Source organism: Sturnus vulgaris, chromosome Z, assembly GCF_052056855.1.
Source record: "Sturnus vulgaris isolate bStuVul1 chromosome Z, bStuVul1.hap1, whole genome shotgun sequence".
NCBI classification, from domain to species: domain Eukaryota; kingdom Metazoa; phylum Chordata; class Aves; order Passeriformes; family Sturnidae; genus Sturnus; species Sturnus vulgaris.
Window position 1 is genome coordinate 70876458 of NC_142283.1, and position 16755 is coordinate 70893212.

General features: G+C 38.8%; 1 protein-coding gene across 14 annotated transcripts in view; it reads left to right on the plus strand.

The window, feature by feature from the left end:
* PRLR (prolactin receptor) overlaps positions 1 to 16755 on the plus strand; it is a 153239-nt gene that overhangs the window by 60389 nt on the left and 76095 nt on the right. For 6 of the 14 annotated variants that reach the window (XM_088155901.1, XM_088155903.1, XM_088155902.1 and 3 more), the window contains one exon: positions 14780 to 14822. The exons of 2 other annotated variants lie outside the window; for them this stretch is intronic. The gene's annotated coding sequence lies outside the window, so the exon portion shown is untranslated. Of the gene's footprint in view, positions 1 to 6048; positions 6383 to 7688; positions 7708 to 14779; positions 14823 to 16755 lie in introns of those variants that run through there. 6 more of the 14 variants (XM_088155909.1, XM_088155910.1, XM_088155915.1 and 3 more) reach the window with 3 other exon arrangements.

Here is a 16755-nt window from a genome sequence, read left to right on the forward strand (position 1 = left end):
TACTGCAGTGATGCTTATGATTAAACATCACTCATAGGCAACTGCCATCAGTGGCCATCAGCAGAATCACATGCCATGTACATTTGGCCAAGTTCATACCTGCATGGAATCAAAAGGAGTATCATCACTGCATAGTTCTGCCTCCTACATATTACATACTTTATTGATTTAACATACATGTCCTCATCTTTTACAATTTCTGATTGATTAAGGGAGCAAACGACTCAACGGAGTTCTGATAGGTCTCCATTTGAAAAGGATAAAATACAAGAATACAAGGCAGTACATAAAATGCAGTTTTACAGCTAAGCTCAGAAGGCAATCATGTAAGTTAGAAACACAGTATTGTTTGTGTTTAGTGTCTTTTAAAAAGCTCTATCAGCCCTACAAAAATGGATGAGACCATTTCCTAGAATATATTAAGAAATGAATCAGTTTGAGATATAAATAACTAGGAGACAAGTCCTTTGAAAGCCTGTTTTTGTAACCACCTCTTTTTCTATTTGTCTTTTCAGACAATGTAGGATTCTGTTGGACATACTGTGTTAATTAGATGTAGGGTTTTGTGGAAATGCATTCTAGTTTAGAAATGCAAATAGGCTTTCTGTAATGGTACAAATATCCAGTAAGAAATGACTTGTTGTATGATAGTGTAACTTCACATACAGATCAGAGAAAGGAAAAAATTTTGAACTCTGAAAAGGTTGGCTGGTTTCTCATTTCTCTAGAAATATGGAGAGGCCATGTTATTGGATAAATACTACTTTATGTTCGTGGCATAACTGTTTATCAGTTACCTCTTGGGTTGTTAGATCAGTATTTATATATATATATATATCTCACGTCAACCAAGTTGTTGTGATACAAAAATGGTTTTGGTTATAGTTTAAGCAAAAAATTTCTGTGGGAATGAATGTTATGGTTCTTTCATGAATGTTCTTACAAGATGAAAACATATTTCTAGAAAATAGAGTTCATGGTTTTCCTCCTTCTCTGCAATTTAAGTGATTATATTGGTCAGTGAGAAAGAACTTTTGGCACAGAACTATAAGAAATAATAAAATACACGTAAAGGATGCAATCTGCATTTCTTCCACTCTGTTCTAATTTTGTTTTGATAATAACCATAATTAAACTATGTGCAAGCTGCAAGAGAATGAGAAACTCAGTGAAGGCATCCATGAAAGCTATGGGTTTGTTACAAATACACAATTAAAAGAAATAGGAACATTTCATGAATTTCTTTAGGAGGTAGTCAAGTATTCAAGCATGGCTTAATAAAGTGGAAAGTTGTCATGTCATACAATGATCCCAGCCTAGAAAAAAGTTATCTGTATTAACATATAAATGCAACTGAACATGCCAGTCTCGTACAGAAGAATTTACTGACATTTACAGGGCAAGGGATACAAGCCTGAATTAGTATATGTTATATTTAATATACATTCTCTATTAAAAAAATGTATAAAAGTATTTTGTATATGTATTGGACATCATAAGACAGGGATGATTCCTGAAGACCAGCTCTCAGTGATGGCAGCCATATTCTAATAGTTACATAAATTCTGGAGATATGCTTATCACATTTCATTTTATTTCAAAACAAACAAACAAACAAACAAAAGCAATCATTTTAGAAGTTAGAAATAACTTCTGTAAAACGAAAAGACTTGGTTAATTCATTTGTTCATTAATTCATTCGGGCCTTATAAAATTTTCAGCTTTCTTCAGCACTTTTAAAGCTAGTTGGGTCTTTCAATTGTCCTTCACCTACTGGGAGCCCAATTGTCTCTATTATACCAACAGAGATCACGAGTTGCACTGGCTGCAGGCTTGAGCAAGTGTGCTAGTGGGTTTGATATTTTTCACTAGTTGATGAACAACTTTTATGCAAGATGTGTGCTCACTCCTGGCAAAAGTCCTGCATGCCACAGTCGCATGGCAGGTTCACCCAGAAAGTGCCAGGTCCTTCAGGACCAAGCAGTCTCCCTTCCTTTGCTGCAGTCAGCCTCCACATCGCCGCCATGAGTCACATTGCCCTGGCTACCTGGCTCCTGGGGCCGTGCCTACTTGCCACTGTGGTCCATGCCCATGGAGGTCAGAGTGGCTGAGATCCCTCTGGGAGCATCTGCTAGCCAGTCTGAGGGTAAAAGGACTGGGGATTTCTGGAGCAAATGGCAGACTCTCACATCCCAAGAAAAGGAGTGCGAGAATAAAGTAGGCTAAGTGGAAACTGCTGTGGAGGGCTGGAGAAGGGTAACAGTGTCACACAGACCTGGCTGCTGCAGTGGTTGTGTTTTTCTGTGAGAGGCACAAAGGGTAAGTGGAGGAGACTCATAAACGTAATGACTGGAAATGTGGTACATGTTAAGAACAGAACTTGAAAATAAACCAGCATCAGTGCATTGTGGCTGTGACCAAAACTCCAGGAACAAGGAAGGAATGTGTTCTGGATGACATTAAATACATACAATGTCCTCGGTTTGCTGGCATAGGAGCACTTCTGGGTAAACTAGGAGCATTATTAGGCCTTTCTCAGGTAGCATTGGCTACAGAGGTGACAAAAGGATGATCATCATTGTACTAAGGACATTCTGGTCCTCTGGGTCCTTGCTGTACTTCTCAGGTGAGCTTTCTATGTGCTGAGAAAGCCAAGACTTTAGAGGCATGTGGCTCATGTGAGAGGAATTGAGCAGCCATGGCACCTGCCATGTCTTCTCTTACATAACAGATGCCCTGAAAGTACATTTTGTCTTTAGAGAAAGACACATCAGATGGTTTTGGCAGCTGCTTCTTCAGAGGAGGTCATTGTTGAAAAAGCAGACAGCAGCATGAAAAATATTGTTTCCTCTGTAGTTCCATAGCTTCTTATTTTGTTTCTTAGAATATTTCTACATTTAAAAACAGGGGGTTGCCCACTTTCCCTGTTTGATTTCCTCTGCTGCCTTTTTTTTTCCCCTCTTCTTTCTTTCTTGAATTGCTGGGAGGGTGAGGAATGGCAGGGGCAAACTGGGTAAACTGCCACAACCCCTCAGCAGTGACTCTCCAAGGAGGGCTGAGGGTTTTTGGTAGATAAGGGCTGTGTGAGAGATAAAAACAGACTGCAGTCTTCTCTCTGTATTCCTCTGAAGTAAATACCCCTCAGTACCCGAAATGCTCCTTTTCACATTTTTCTCACCTGTAAAGCCCTTTCCTGAAACCCTATTGATTTCTTTGACTGGTTTATCCAACCTTTATCTTCTTTCCCGCCCTTCTTAAATCCTACGTGCTTCCTATTCTGCCTAAATGTCAGAACTCTGATGAAGCTCCTAATTCAGGTATTGTGGTTATATTGATACAAATCATTATATTGAAAACATAATATATAGTCATTATATTGAAAATAAAGTTAGGTCCTTGCACTCTTACTTTACTAAATCTTGCTTTCCTTAAATGACCTGTTGGTGTTAAGGACTGTTTTTTAGAATTTAGTAGGTTATTTTAACAAATTCCAAGCCTAAAAACTCTTCTCAGTGAATCAGTCTCTAGAAATGTATTATGCTTCTAGATCAGCCACAGAGGAATCTTTCTCTGTTGATGATAGGACAGCTTAAAATCTGACCTAAACCAGATTTCTGAAGTTGATACACCAGTTATATGAGATGGGATGAGTCAAGCTGATAATATCCTCAGAGACTGGCCAAGATCTATTCCAGAAGTAGTTATTCTTTTTTTTATATCCTCCTGAAAGTCTGCTTCAATTTTTCATGCTGCAGTGGTTAGTATCCTTTTAGTTTACTGTCTGTTTTTATGTGTGTTCTGCTTCTACCTGTTGTTTTTGCTCCAGCATTGTTCATTAGCCTGAACTGATATTGCACTTTAGCCTAAACTATTTAGCTTTAGTCTGTGCTATTGTACAGTGCTTTTTGTATTTATAGACATACATTACCTTTATAGGGACAAGTAAGTGCCTGTTCCATTTTCTGTCTGAGCCTTTACTTTGCCACACTAACCCAGCCAAGTTCTGTCAATCACCTTTTAATAGATAGGCTTTAGAGCCTCTACACCATCTTGGTGACCTTTCTTTTCTTCTATCCTAATTTGAAAGACTTTCTTGAATGTAGGTGACATGTCTTCTGTGCGTATGAGATTTTATTACTGCCTTAAATTATTCTCCTTAATCCAGTGCTCCTAGGATCAGCGTTGCCTTTTCTTGGCAGTATTCCACCAGAGGCTGAGTGTGCTTGTATTGACTTGCCTGACTGGCTTAAATATTGCTAGTAGTGTAGCCACAGGGACACAGTGTTCATTAAAAGCTGAAAAAGCTAACTCAAAATCATGGGGAAATATTTAAGGGCTATCTCACACTGCTCTGCCTGCTACCACAGTTACCAGGGCTGCATTACGTCAGCTGGCTATGAACTGGATAGCACAGGTATAAATGTCTAAAGTTATCATTTTTACAGGTACCAGTGATAGTTCTTCACTATTACCCTTAATCTTTCACTACTAATCCATTAATAATTTACTTTTTGTTCTCTTTTCCCCACTATCCAGATTGTAGGACTATAAAGCCTGCTTTAATTACAGGCAAAACTGTACATGCAGACCTTGACAATATAAAGTCTCTTACAGAAATTAAGGTAGTGATGGTGTGAACAGTACTTCTTGGTTCACCTTCATTTTGAAAGTTTTCTCCCTAGGCAAATCTTAGCTTTCCCATTCCCTCTTCCTTTTTTTAGTCTCCTTGTGTTTAGCAGAGTCAAGCAGATGCAGAAATAAGACAAGATAAGGCTGGGCACAGCCTGCTACATGGCTGGTTAAATATGTATTAGGTTCTACCTTGTGTTCCTTTTCTTATTTTTAAGGTGACAGCATCTGTTCAAGCACCTATTCCCTATTTATCAGGAGCAATTTTATCCCTTTCAACACAGAGTTGTTAGTAGAATTTGTTTAGAGCTAGCTGAATGCTGTGGGCATGTGATAAATTTTAGGGGTACTGTCAACTGAGTATACATCAGCTATACATTCTGTTCCTAGCATTTGTTTAATCTCAGGGTGAGCCTGTTCAGAAGTTTACAAATAAGAAGATAAAAAAGGGAACTGTCTTCCAGTACCAGCTGAACTTCCTATACTGTCTGAGCATGGAGTCAAATGGAAACACAGCACACATGATGGGAGCAATGCAAGCAGAGGTGCAGTCTGACACTGATCTTTTGAGCAGCAGCTGGTGCTTAGCACAGCCAAACCACACTCAAGGAGCAAACCTGAAGTTTTATAATTTCTGTGTGGATAGATCACAAGGCACATACTCCTTACCTGAAAACATTTTTCACGAAACACAAATGTTTGGCAAGACACTGTTCCTATGATTACTGATTATTTTGAATAGTCTGCAGAATGTCCATTTGGTCAAAATATGTGAGCAATGCTGACTTTGACTGAAGAGGCTTGACTCTAGTAGCAATTTAGCATCCACACCCCTGAAATCTCCTTTCACTATGAAAAAGAGACCTCTTGCTCAGTCTTCTTTAAAAGAATCTTCACTGTACATACATACGTTTGATTTTATGTTCAGTTCACTGGCTTGAATACAGAGAAGTAGTGAAGGCATTTATAAGAATATGTAAAATTGTTTTTAGTTAAGTAAAGGTAGATAACTCCTGAATAGTTATGTTAGTAAAATTCACAGCCTTATTGCATAATGTGAAACTCTTTTCAAGTCACAGGAAATACCTCTCAAAACTACAAATATTTTTTTTCTGTCAATTTAATCAGCTTTTTGATGTAAAGCCAACATTTTTCCTCTGTTGTAAAAAAAAAAAATCTGCTATTCTAAAATATAAAACATGGACTACTGGTACACAAAAACTATTATGGATGCAGTTTATGTTAAAAGGGCATTAGGTTTCCCTTAGAAAAAAAAAAATCATGGGTAATAAGCATTCAAAAGGAATCACAACAACCTGTAGAGTACGTAGCTGATGCTCCCAATTATTCTTTTTCTGCTGCTGCATTCCTACACTCCAGAGTACACCTCTCACCTTTACAGCCATCACACTACAAACATTGCTTGCACTGAAGAGAATCACTGTTTTGCCTGAAGCAAGGAACATAAGTGTTGCAAAACTGACTCCTCCTCTAATGGGGTGAGCATGTACAAGTACACAGAGTTGTATTTCTCCCAGAGCTGCCAGGCTGAATATTTTGCAGTCAGAGCTCTAAAGCTTACAGGCTTTTTCTTTGTTTATCTTTCTTTTGGGTCTTTCCCCCTTTTTCTTTCTGGATTTTTTCCTTTTTTAAATATATGAAAAACACTTTGAAACGCTGGATTTTCAAGTCCTTTTTCAGGAGGCATTCATGAGCTGTCATGGGTCAACATATATTTCATTACCAGGCAAAAGTAAGTACTGCAGTTAAATCTGTTGCTACTGTATGTTTACCTTCCTGTAAAGGGTTTGGTGTTGTATGAAGAACAGAGTAGACTGTAGTTCTGATAGCAGAAATTAGAAACTTACAGAAATAGGTAAAATCAGTTCAACTTAATATGGTATGGTAAATATCATGTGGTTCAGATTCTGAGAAAGAAAAAAAGGATTTTTACTTGTAAGTCGGTGATCTCTCTTAAAATACTGAAATAAGCTGTGGACACAGAGATGCCACTCCTTCTGTATGCTTTTTTTTAAGTGACAGTTGGACTGTATTTATTATTTTGAAGCATTTTAATCCACTTGGTAGTGCTAATCTCATTATATTTCATAATATATCAGTATATTATATTGATTTCTATCATTTATGCTCACTAAATATACCTTATTTTTGTTATTCATTAATGAAAACATCCTCCTAGAACTCCTATAACTGCCCATCATATCTTCCACCATCTGATGTTCCCTAACTATTATTTTGTTCTTTCTGTGTTACACTCTCCTGTGTCTGCACATGCATTCACTAGTTATCAGATTCTGTTTTGTGTTATTATCTTCGGAATGTGTTGGTATTGGCATAGGCTAGCAGTGAAAGGCTGAAGGGAAATGGGTCTCAGAGAGAATGAGAGAAAGCCTGGTAAATGAGCCGGCAAGTAGTAAAGAAAACGATGTGCTTTGATCCAAAGGGCATCTTTTTAGCCAATTTCCCCTGCATTTTATTGGAGCGCTGTAGCGTCAACATCTGTAATATTTTCACTATTCCAGCAATCACCTGGGAATTCATTAGTACCCTGGGAATGAATACAGTTTCCCTTGCTATGAGTTCCCTCTAGAGAGCGCAGCAGCCTGCCAGACAGTTGTGCGGATTCTGTGTTACCAGCGTAGAGATTTCTGCTGCAGAAATGCTCTGCTGCAGCTATCAGTCCTTTCTTCTTCTGAGAGTTGGCTTGCTTTTGCCGAGCTGCTCTAGGCACCCTCCCAAGGCAGGCAGATGGATTGCCCAGGCAGCGAACAAGTTTAGCAACAAGTAATGCTTGAACGCCTGTGTAGGCAGAGCAGCCATTTACCACGTGCGCGTTTCGCAGCGCCGAGCATCCCCAGCAGGTCTGCAGCGTGAATGCTCCTCAGCCTCCCGCCACACAGCGCAGCCTGCTCAGAGTCCCGCACAAGGACTAGCCTAAATCCCCGCCATGGCGCTGAGCACACAGACCGTGGAGGGAAACACAACCTGGAGAAATGCAGTTAGCGTAAAGCCAGCAAGGAAAAAAAAAAAAAAAAAAAACAACAAAAAAAACGATAGGTAATCCTGGCATTTATGTTGTTGTTGTTGTTGTTGTGGTTAAAATTGGTCTGGAAATCTGTCAGACTAAATTTTTATGTCAAAGGTGTGATGCTTTGAAAGGGCAAGTTTTCCAGTGGACTGAGCTGCGTAGGATAGTTCAGTCTCAGAATTTTCATCTTTATTTAACAGAAAAAGAAGTTTTTCAGCTATTTACATTGTATTATCATCATTTTTTGTTGCTGAGCAAAATACACCTTTTTAAGGAGTCAAATGTTCATGGCTCCATCTGCAATTGCCACCCATAGCAAGTAAAGTTCAGCTATCAGAAACAGGGGACAAATTGTGCTTTTGAAAGCTCTGGCCTTCATTTAGAGATTGTGGAAGTTTGACTTCCACAGAATCCTTATGGCAGTGAAGCAAATGGAGTTCAGCCACTTCATTCAGCTGTATCGCTATATGAGTTGAAACCTCTGTTCTTACAGGTGGTATCCAGAATCAGACACAGGCTAATTACAGACTCAAAGAACACTAGAAATGCTTTTGCTCTTACTACCACTTCCATTTGTCTTGTTTGAAACTAATATTCTGGTGTTTCCAGACACTCAAATTTATGCATTCTATATTTTCTATGTATTTATGTACCCACATGAACGTATCAATACACTTTTTATTCTTCAGGCAGCATTTTCTTTTAGAGTGTCATCACAAAATCGTGCTATGTAATACCCTTCTTTCAAAGTTCTGTTCCTCCTAGAAAAGCTGTTTTCTGTGGCTTCAGCACCACTTTTGTTTCCCTTTTATTTCTTCAGTACAGCTGCCTTTCAGAGAGGTTGTAGGGTTGCTTCACAACGTAAGATCAAAGGGCAGCTCAGCCTATACCCTAGTTTTTTGGTTGTACTTATAAATTGGACTAATTTAATGCTCTAACAACTTCACTTACCAAGACTTTCTCACTGAACTTTTCCTGACTGTTCTCCTACAGTTTTGGGGGGGTGCCTTCTTTGGTCTCCACTTTTATCTGATTGATACCACATTTTTCCTTAGCCTAGCTCTGAATTAATAATCTCCTGTCATGTGAGTCTGTACTTAGGCTGCATGGGCAGTTATGCTAAACTTAGCTGATAACCTTGAGGCTGATCTTAAATCTTTTAAAGATCCAGACCATGTTGTTTTAGTGCCATTTATTAATGGTGAGCTGTAGCTGTACCTATTCTGCAATCCTCACTCTCACCCTAAGTTATCACTGTGGATTAATTTAATTAAACATTAAGAAGTCAAGGGTGCAGGATTTTTTACAAGCTAAATAATGAGAGAAGGAAGGTTTCTAACTGTTGGTCTTCCTATCTTTTATATTGCCTGGACTCACTGAGGAAGTGATGACCTTGCTCTGAGACCTTGCTTTATCTGTCATAGATAGATACAGGTTGTTAATGGTTCAATTTAAGATGAACTTTAATCCTTCTAAAAACTTACTTGTTAAAAGAATTTCATATCCAGCAGGGTATATTTGCAACCACTTTTCAGCCCTAAACCTTTATAATTTCCAGTAGAGCTGCTGGTAATTCCCCTGCTTGCAGCATGTACCTGCCAAGTGCAGCTGTGGCTCTGCCTGACCCTTCTTTTAGTGCATGTACCTCATACCTAGCAGCAGCTAGGTATGACCAAGCAGGCAGAGTTGTTCTCTTTTCCTGCTCCATTCTAAATTAGCTAATTAAAAATGAAAAAAAATGAATGTTCAAAATAAATGTTAAAATATTTCTGCTGCTCAGGATTGCATTTAGGTTGAGTCCTATTGCCATTGTATATAGGTTAGATTATCATTATGATCCCTCTAGATTTACAGATAATGATCTCTGAAAAGATCTCATTCAGCATATTTGTTACATCTGATATCATTAGTTTTCCTTGTGTTGAGAAATTTTCTAATCTTCTGAATTTCAAACCCTTTACAACCTGAGGTAACCCGAGTTTTTTGGCATGGAATTCTCTTTCCAAATTCATTGTTCCCTCAGGGCAAAGTCATTCCATATTAACAGTGCTTTTAAATTGTCACATTTCCACTTCTGGTGAACATGTGATACATAACATTCCCTGTGAGCAAGTATGTACTGGTTCATAAAAACAGTCAATAAACTTGGCACCAATAATTTCTGAAAACTTTCAGACCTCTAACTGGAGCAAGAACAATCAGGAGCAAACATGATATAAAAAATGGAGGGTTTAGAACTCACAACACAAGATCATCTGTTTGATGAATAGCACATTTTGGATGCTGCTGGATGGTGTGACCCTTCTTTCTTGGACAAAAGAGGAGATGGTCTTTGGAAAAGCAAAGATGACTTGTAGCCAAATCTACATCTGCTCTCAGACTTATCCAAAAACTGGATTGCTTCTGTTGTTGTTTCTTCACCCCTAAACATTAACTGGTAAATCATGAGAGTTCAAGAAAGCCAATCCAAAAAGAGTAGGCTTTTATTTCAAAAGATTCCTTTTACTTAATCATGATGCAAAGAGAAAATAAAGGACAATTCACTCTAGTGATTATAGGGCAAATTCTACCTACCTTATGAAAGATAGGTGGATCATGATTTTGTGAATACAGAACAAAAAGGTATGACAGAAGGTATGTATTTTATAAGAATAAATAGTATTCTTTATAACACGAATATGTAAATTATTTAGATGGAAGTGTTAACCAAACTACCTTGTTTAACTAAACCACTGAGTAACCGGGTTCAGTGGTAAAGTCTAGGCATCTGAAGTTAGAATCCTCGTGTGGTCCCTTTGTTTTAAGTAATAATATAAAGGATTTTTTGTCTAGATAAGGTAATTGGATGTGATCATACTATTTTGTTCTAATATAAAGAGGACAAAAAAATTGTTTCCTGTCTAATTGTCACCCAAGTTATGTCTTCTAATTGTCTCTTCAGGAAAAGCCCTACCTCATGTGCCTTGTATCATTTCTGTATCCTAATAATCATATATTTGCTTAGCCTAAGTAATGCCAAATTACCCCAAACTCCCCATAATTATTACTGTATGTTAAAATAGTATTCGTATGTAAATTCACTCCCTAATTATTATTATATACCGTTTCCTAGTTATTTCATGTCTATCATCTGTCTTCTTTCCTTGTCTGAGTGGCAGCACTGTAGATTTCTATTGTGATTTGCTCAAATGGGAGAGGACAAGATAAGGCTACAACCAAGGGAGATGTCATTAGTCTCAATTAAAGAACAACTTTGGTGCCAGGTGATGCAGGCTCCATTCCTCCAACTCTTGCTGGAAGATCTGACCCTCAAAAGTCTCTTGACCTCTGACACCAGAAGCCCTTCCCTCTGTCCCAGCCATACAACCCACTTAGCCTAGAAATGTATCAGATCCATGAGGCCTTGGAAGTTCTCCCTTTGTCCTCGGGAGTCACCATTTTGTCATGGTCATGGCCATACCCCATGTGATCTCTGAACCCCCTGCACTTGCTGAAAACCTTGCATTTTCCTTTGCCAGAAGTATGTCAAAGGCCCTCATAGATACACACGCTTATATGCATTTTTGTGTCTTTACAAAGACACAGGTGAAAGTGTGTGAAGTGTATACATAGTTGTGTGTGAAGTCATACATAGTTGTACTTCTTTGTACTATACAAGGATTTTATTTATAAAGTGTGTGTATGAAAATGTTTAGTAAAAGATAATGAAATTAAGTGAAAATTTAATGTTAGTAGAAAGAAAGCAAAATAAAAGGAAAGTACAGTTAAATTGTGTGGGAGTATGTCAGAGTGAGTGGGGGGACATGAAAAGATCTGAATGTGCATGGGGCAGGGGGGTGAGCCTGTGGAGCTGTCCAGGAGGCTGCCACCAGGTCGTCCAACCAACAGACCAGACCTGTGAATCTGACCAAGGGGTCTTCTTTCTTCTACCTTCTAAACAACCAAGTCTCCTTAGGGCTTTCCTGCAGCTTTCTCCTATTCTAGAAAATATAGTTAATACCACCTACTAAAGTTGAAGGCCAGAACAAAAAATAACTTCATGGGAACATGTTTGTAGGTGGCACCTACATCCCAAAATGTTTTTCTGAAAAGATCATGTACATTCAAGAGAAGATGGTTGGGCTGGGATTATGAAAACAAAATTTTGTGTAAGGGGAGGTGAGACCACTCTTGTCTACATCTCAGTCTTCTAACACATTCTTGTAATATCATGACAGGGATTATGCTCCATGTATTCCCTTATCCTTATGTTGATGTGGAGTTCATGTTTCTGAAAACACTATCCTGGCTGAATACACAAAAGACACAATTTTTCTGTGAATTGTTTTTATTTCTGCTTAGAACCACAGGATTAACAAAAGCAAAACAGCCAGAAAACCCAGCTTTGAAAGAAAGGAAATGGTGACAATAGGAGACAGGTCACCATCACCCCAGTGATCAATAAAAAATAAAGTTTAATTGAACATGACTTAAATATTGCCTAATGTTTTTCTGTGTGCGTGTAGTAGCAGTATGTTCATAGACTGCAGCCGTTTTCTGTGCTCCTGGAGAACTGGGAAGCTTTGGGAGTTTAAGGCCCTTTTTTGAAACAATCAGTCCTGTTATCTGAACATAAAACGGGTGGTCTCATGTCATGTAAATCAAGACTCACAATATAGACATGTTTTTAAAAAAGTCCTTTAGAAGTAACAGGTATTTCTGGGTTATTCTAAGCACAATAATAACAGCATTAAGCCCGTTTTAATGGTGGTGAACATATTATCCAAGTGTGCCTGGACTCTGTGTCTGAAAGGCAGATTGGGTTCTCAAGCAGCTGAAGCTTTTAAAACCATTTTTCCTGCCTCTGTAATTACAGGCCAAGGAGGGAATGGATGTTCTTAAGTCAGCCTTCACACAAGCCGTTAAATTAAAATAATTTTCACATCTTTGTTACTAGTAATGATGTAGATACCTTTGTTACAGATTGCTTAAAGGAGATGCTCAAAACCAAGACATGGAGATGTTTTGGAGCACACAGTTACCATTTGCTACATTGGTGTGTTACTGGAGCTTATAGTAAAGGACTAAAACCACAGCATCTTCATTACTGCCAGAATCAGACATGTGTGTGAAACATCCAAGCTGTGCAAGGAATTGGAAAACTCTGTCTGGTAATGGGTGAAAAATTAGAGTAAATATACCTCCACTCAGAAAAGAAGACCGTGAGGACGTTTAGGACAAAAGAAAGATTTGACAATGGTTATGAGCAGATGTTCACAGGTGTTAGTTGAAAATGTGAGAAAGGGTCAGATGTACTGCTTAATAGACCACAGTCACCAAGGTATCAAGGGACATTCTATTCCAATGAGCTTTAAAAAGTGAACACTACTGAGGGCAAAATTTAAAAGTTTCTAGCAGTAAAAAGATGAGGGAAGAAACAGCTATTTGTAAAGGGGTGTTGCTTGCCCTAGAAATTTAACAGCTGGATAAAAGCCTCTCTACTCCATGATGTTTAGCAGTTGCAGCCAGAGTGGGACAAAAAGGAGGATGGTAAACCGCAGTTTTCACATCATGCTTCCCAACAAAACTCGCACCAAAATATCCCCACAAAACACCAGTTTGAACTTTACCAAACAGCTATTCAAAGCTCCTGGAAGCCATCAGGCCAGTGGGAGGTGAGGTTAGCAGAAATACAATACCCAAACAGCTGGAATAATATTAATAGTGCTGCTGGGTAAGACATGGCATTATTCTTTGCAGCAAGTCCATTATTCATCCATATGCATATTGCTGGAATGTATAAACACTTACTAGCTCCAACAACAACTTTCCAACAACAGAGCTTTAACTGTTGGTCAGCTATGGATCTGGTCTTCAGTCCTGCAATTAGGAAATCAAAGCCTAAAATGGATAAAAATTCTTATATTTTTTATACAACTGGGAAGCTAGCATGGTTTTTAGAAACTTCTCCTGGGGTTGCCAGTGACAGTTTCCCTTTTCACTGACATGCCTGGAAGGTTTTCATCTCCATCTACCTCTACACAAAACATTGTTGAAAACCATCTGGTTTGAGATTTATTAGTCCCATTCTTATGGTGAGTTCTGGAAAATGGCAATAGCAGTGAGCTCATTGCATCAACACATTACAAACTGCATTATGTGCCAGTAAACCAAACTCATTTTGATAGAGGAAGCACTGAAATAAACAGAAATGAAAGCAAGTATGTCTTATTTCACAGTGGAAAGGAGATTGTGAATTTTATCTGATGACCTGGAAGATTCTGCTGTTTTAACAAAGCCACCATGTAGTAAAGAATAATTAGTAAAGGGAGTAACGAAATAATTTAAAGGATCTGTCCTTGGTCATAAATTATTAAACATTCCAAGTGGACTAGGAGCTGTATTCTACAGCCTCTTTTCAAAGGCTATATAATTTTTCTCAGGGAGTTTGAGAATTATTAAGCCACATGTTAAAAGCGTGACTAAAAACATGAGATGCCAGAGATGTGATCAGATACATCTCCCAAGCAGTTGTGGCCAAGTTGAAGTCTGGCAAAGCAGGAGGTCTCTAGGGTTGTTGAGAGACACATCACAGCCCTGAAGGGCCGTCCCTCCTCAAACCCTTAAAAGAAAAAGGATGGGTAATGCTCTATATTCCAGCCACCAGAACAAGCAGAAGAATAGTAAACTCTACTGAACACTAGGAAAAAAACAAGAAATACAGAGGAAGATAGCCCATTCTATCACTAGAAAAGGAGATATATTTTAACAAGGCTGCTTTTTGTTCATGGCTGCTCCAAATAATGTGCTAAACCCATCCTGGATTTGTCTGAAGTTTCCCCAGTGCAAGCAGGCATCCCAAAGAGATTGTTCCTTGAGGTGACTGCCAGCTGTAACACAATTTGCACCCTGGACTAGAGTGGGAAAAATTGTGTAAGTCTGAACAACTGTGCTGGATATTTGCTGCAAAACTGTTGAAGAGTGAACATGATGAATTATGTGTTGAGCACTTTCAGCCATGGATGATAGATGACTTACTGAATTTGTAAATCCAGTCTGCTATGTAAGGTATAGGTAATCTCAAAGTCAGTGCCTTCAGGAATTCATCTTTTGTCCTAACAGGTGCTGTGTTTACTGCTGCACCAGGTTCAGGGGAGGCCTTTGGGTAAGTGTAATCCCCTTCCCTTGACATTGTCACACTGGGTAATTTGGGTTTGTTTCAGAAATTTCTTCATATCTATCATTTAACCAATGGATTTTCTCTTCTGGGGAAAACACATTGCAAACTCTTCTTAGTGCCCTTGCACATGTTTCTGTACAGTTGAATTTTTGTTCTGGTTTTCCATTTTAGTAGGCAACATTGTCTGTATCTTGCAGCACAGCACACAATCCAAAGACCAACCGAGTAACGCTGTACAGTAATCTGTTTGGGGTTTCATCTGTCGTGTTAATGGGTGGTTGTGTATCTGTTTTTCCCTCTCTTTTTTTTTTTTTTTCCTATTCATATTTAAACTGTATTATTGATACCTCTTATTAAGCAATATGTAAACTTTTGCAAGTATAAATTCATTTTTAAAGTCTATGCATTTATAAATATTTATGCACACCTTACTGTATCTATTTTAGAAATATTTACATGTTGCCATGAGGAGCTGGACCTGCATTAGAAGAGAGCGGGCACAGCACCTGCCCTGTCCTACCTTGTGTGAAACTGTCCTGACCTTAGAATCTAAAAAATGCCAGGAGAAAAGGAAGGCAAAATGTTTTCTTTAGACAACAGAAGACATGGTCAGCAGTTTGTATATCCTGTTACCAATTAGTATCTCCTGTACATATTTTTAAAAGATCCTTTTTTAGCTGTACCCTCTCTGTGTTGACCACTCGCTTAGAAACTCCTGTAAGACACTGAAGTAAATCCATTACATGTAGCATGGAGATAAGTAACAGCAACACAGGTTCCCACTGAAATGAAATATTCTCAAAAGTGCTCTGGTTTCCTTCTGAAGAAGGTAACAAGATTCAAGGACAGAAGAGCAGTAGTGACATCTAATATCTGCACTATGGTCAGGCTTTCAAAACAATGTCATGAAATTTTCATAAATTAGCTAGAAACCCATGGTTTATATGAAACCACTGTGCAGGATGGCCAGTCCATGGAAAATGATTTACAACTGGTTGTCAGTGGATCACTGTCTGAGCAAAGGGACAAAAAACTCCTTGGTGTGGCAACTAATCTATATGTCATTAGTGACATGGATAGCATTATACCATTGTACTAGATAATGGTGCAAGGAGAGGGACTTCAGCTTATTGGAGAAGAAGAAAAAGAGAAAAAAGTGATTTTTATATTATACTGCTATATGGTTTCTGATAAATAAAAACTTGCTTAGTAGAAATAAGACTAAGGTGCTGCTCTGAAACACAGATACACAACTGCACAAATACAGGACTGAGGTAACAAGGGTTCAAGAAGGTAGCTGGTATTGTGAGAGTAGATTGCTAGTGATTAATGACTCAAACCATGCAGGTGCTATGAGAGACTGGGCTATTGGTGCTAACAACTCAAACAATGGGCTGAGTGCTTTGCTAGTGATGCACAGAGTGCAGAAGAGTGTGCATGCTTGGTGCTCCAAGCTGGGTTTCCAGATAAAGCAAGGGGCTGATAAAAGACAAATCCTGAGAGGGGGCATAAGTCCTTTTTATCATGCCAATGTCCTCCCTTACATAATGATTCTACTGTGAATACTCCCCTCCAAAGTACCAGGACAGTCACCTGTAGGATGCAGATATTCATCTTGGCTGCTGGGCTGTAATGGGCCATGGTTGATTCAACTGCAATGGTGAGAGACAGCTGCAACATTTTAGAAGATGTCAGAGTCATGAAATGTCCCCTGATCCAGTGTTACATCATCCAGGGGAGGTACAGGGGGCGTTTCCACGTTGCCTCAGCATAACATAAAACCCATGGACCTGGTGGGTTTTGGGTTCTTTTCCTCCACCACTTGATGGATACAGTCTGCAGCCACCACCACGACAAGACTGCAGCTACTGAGAAGACCAGAAGAAGAGGACCAATGGGATATATTGGAATATATGGA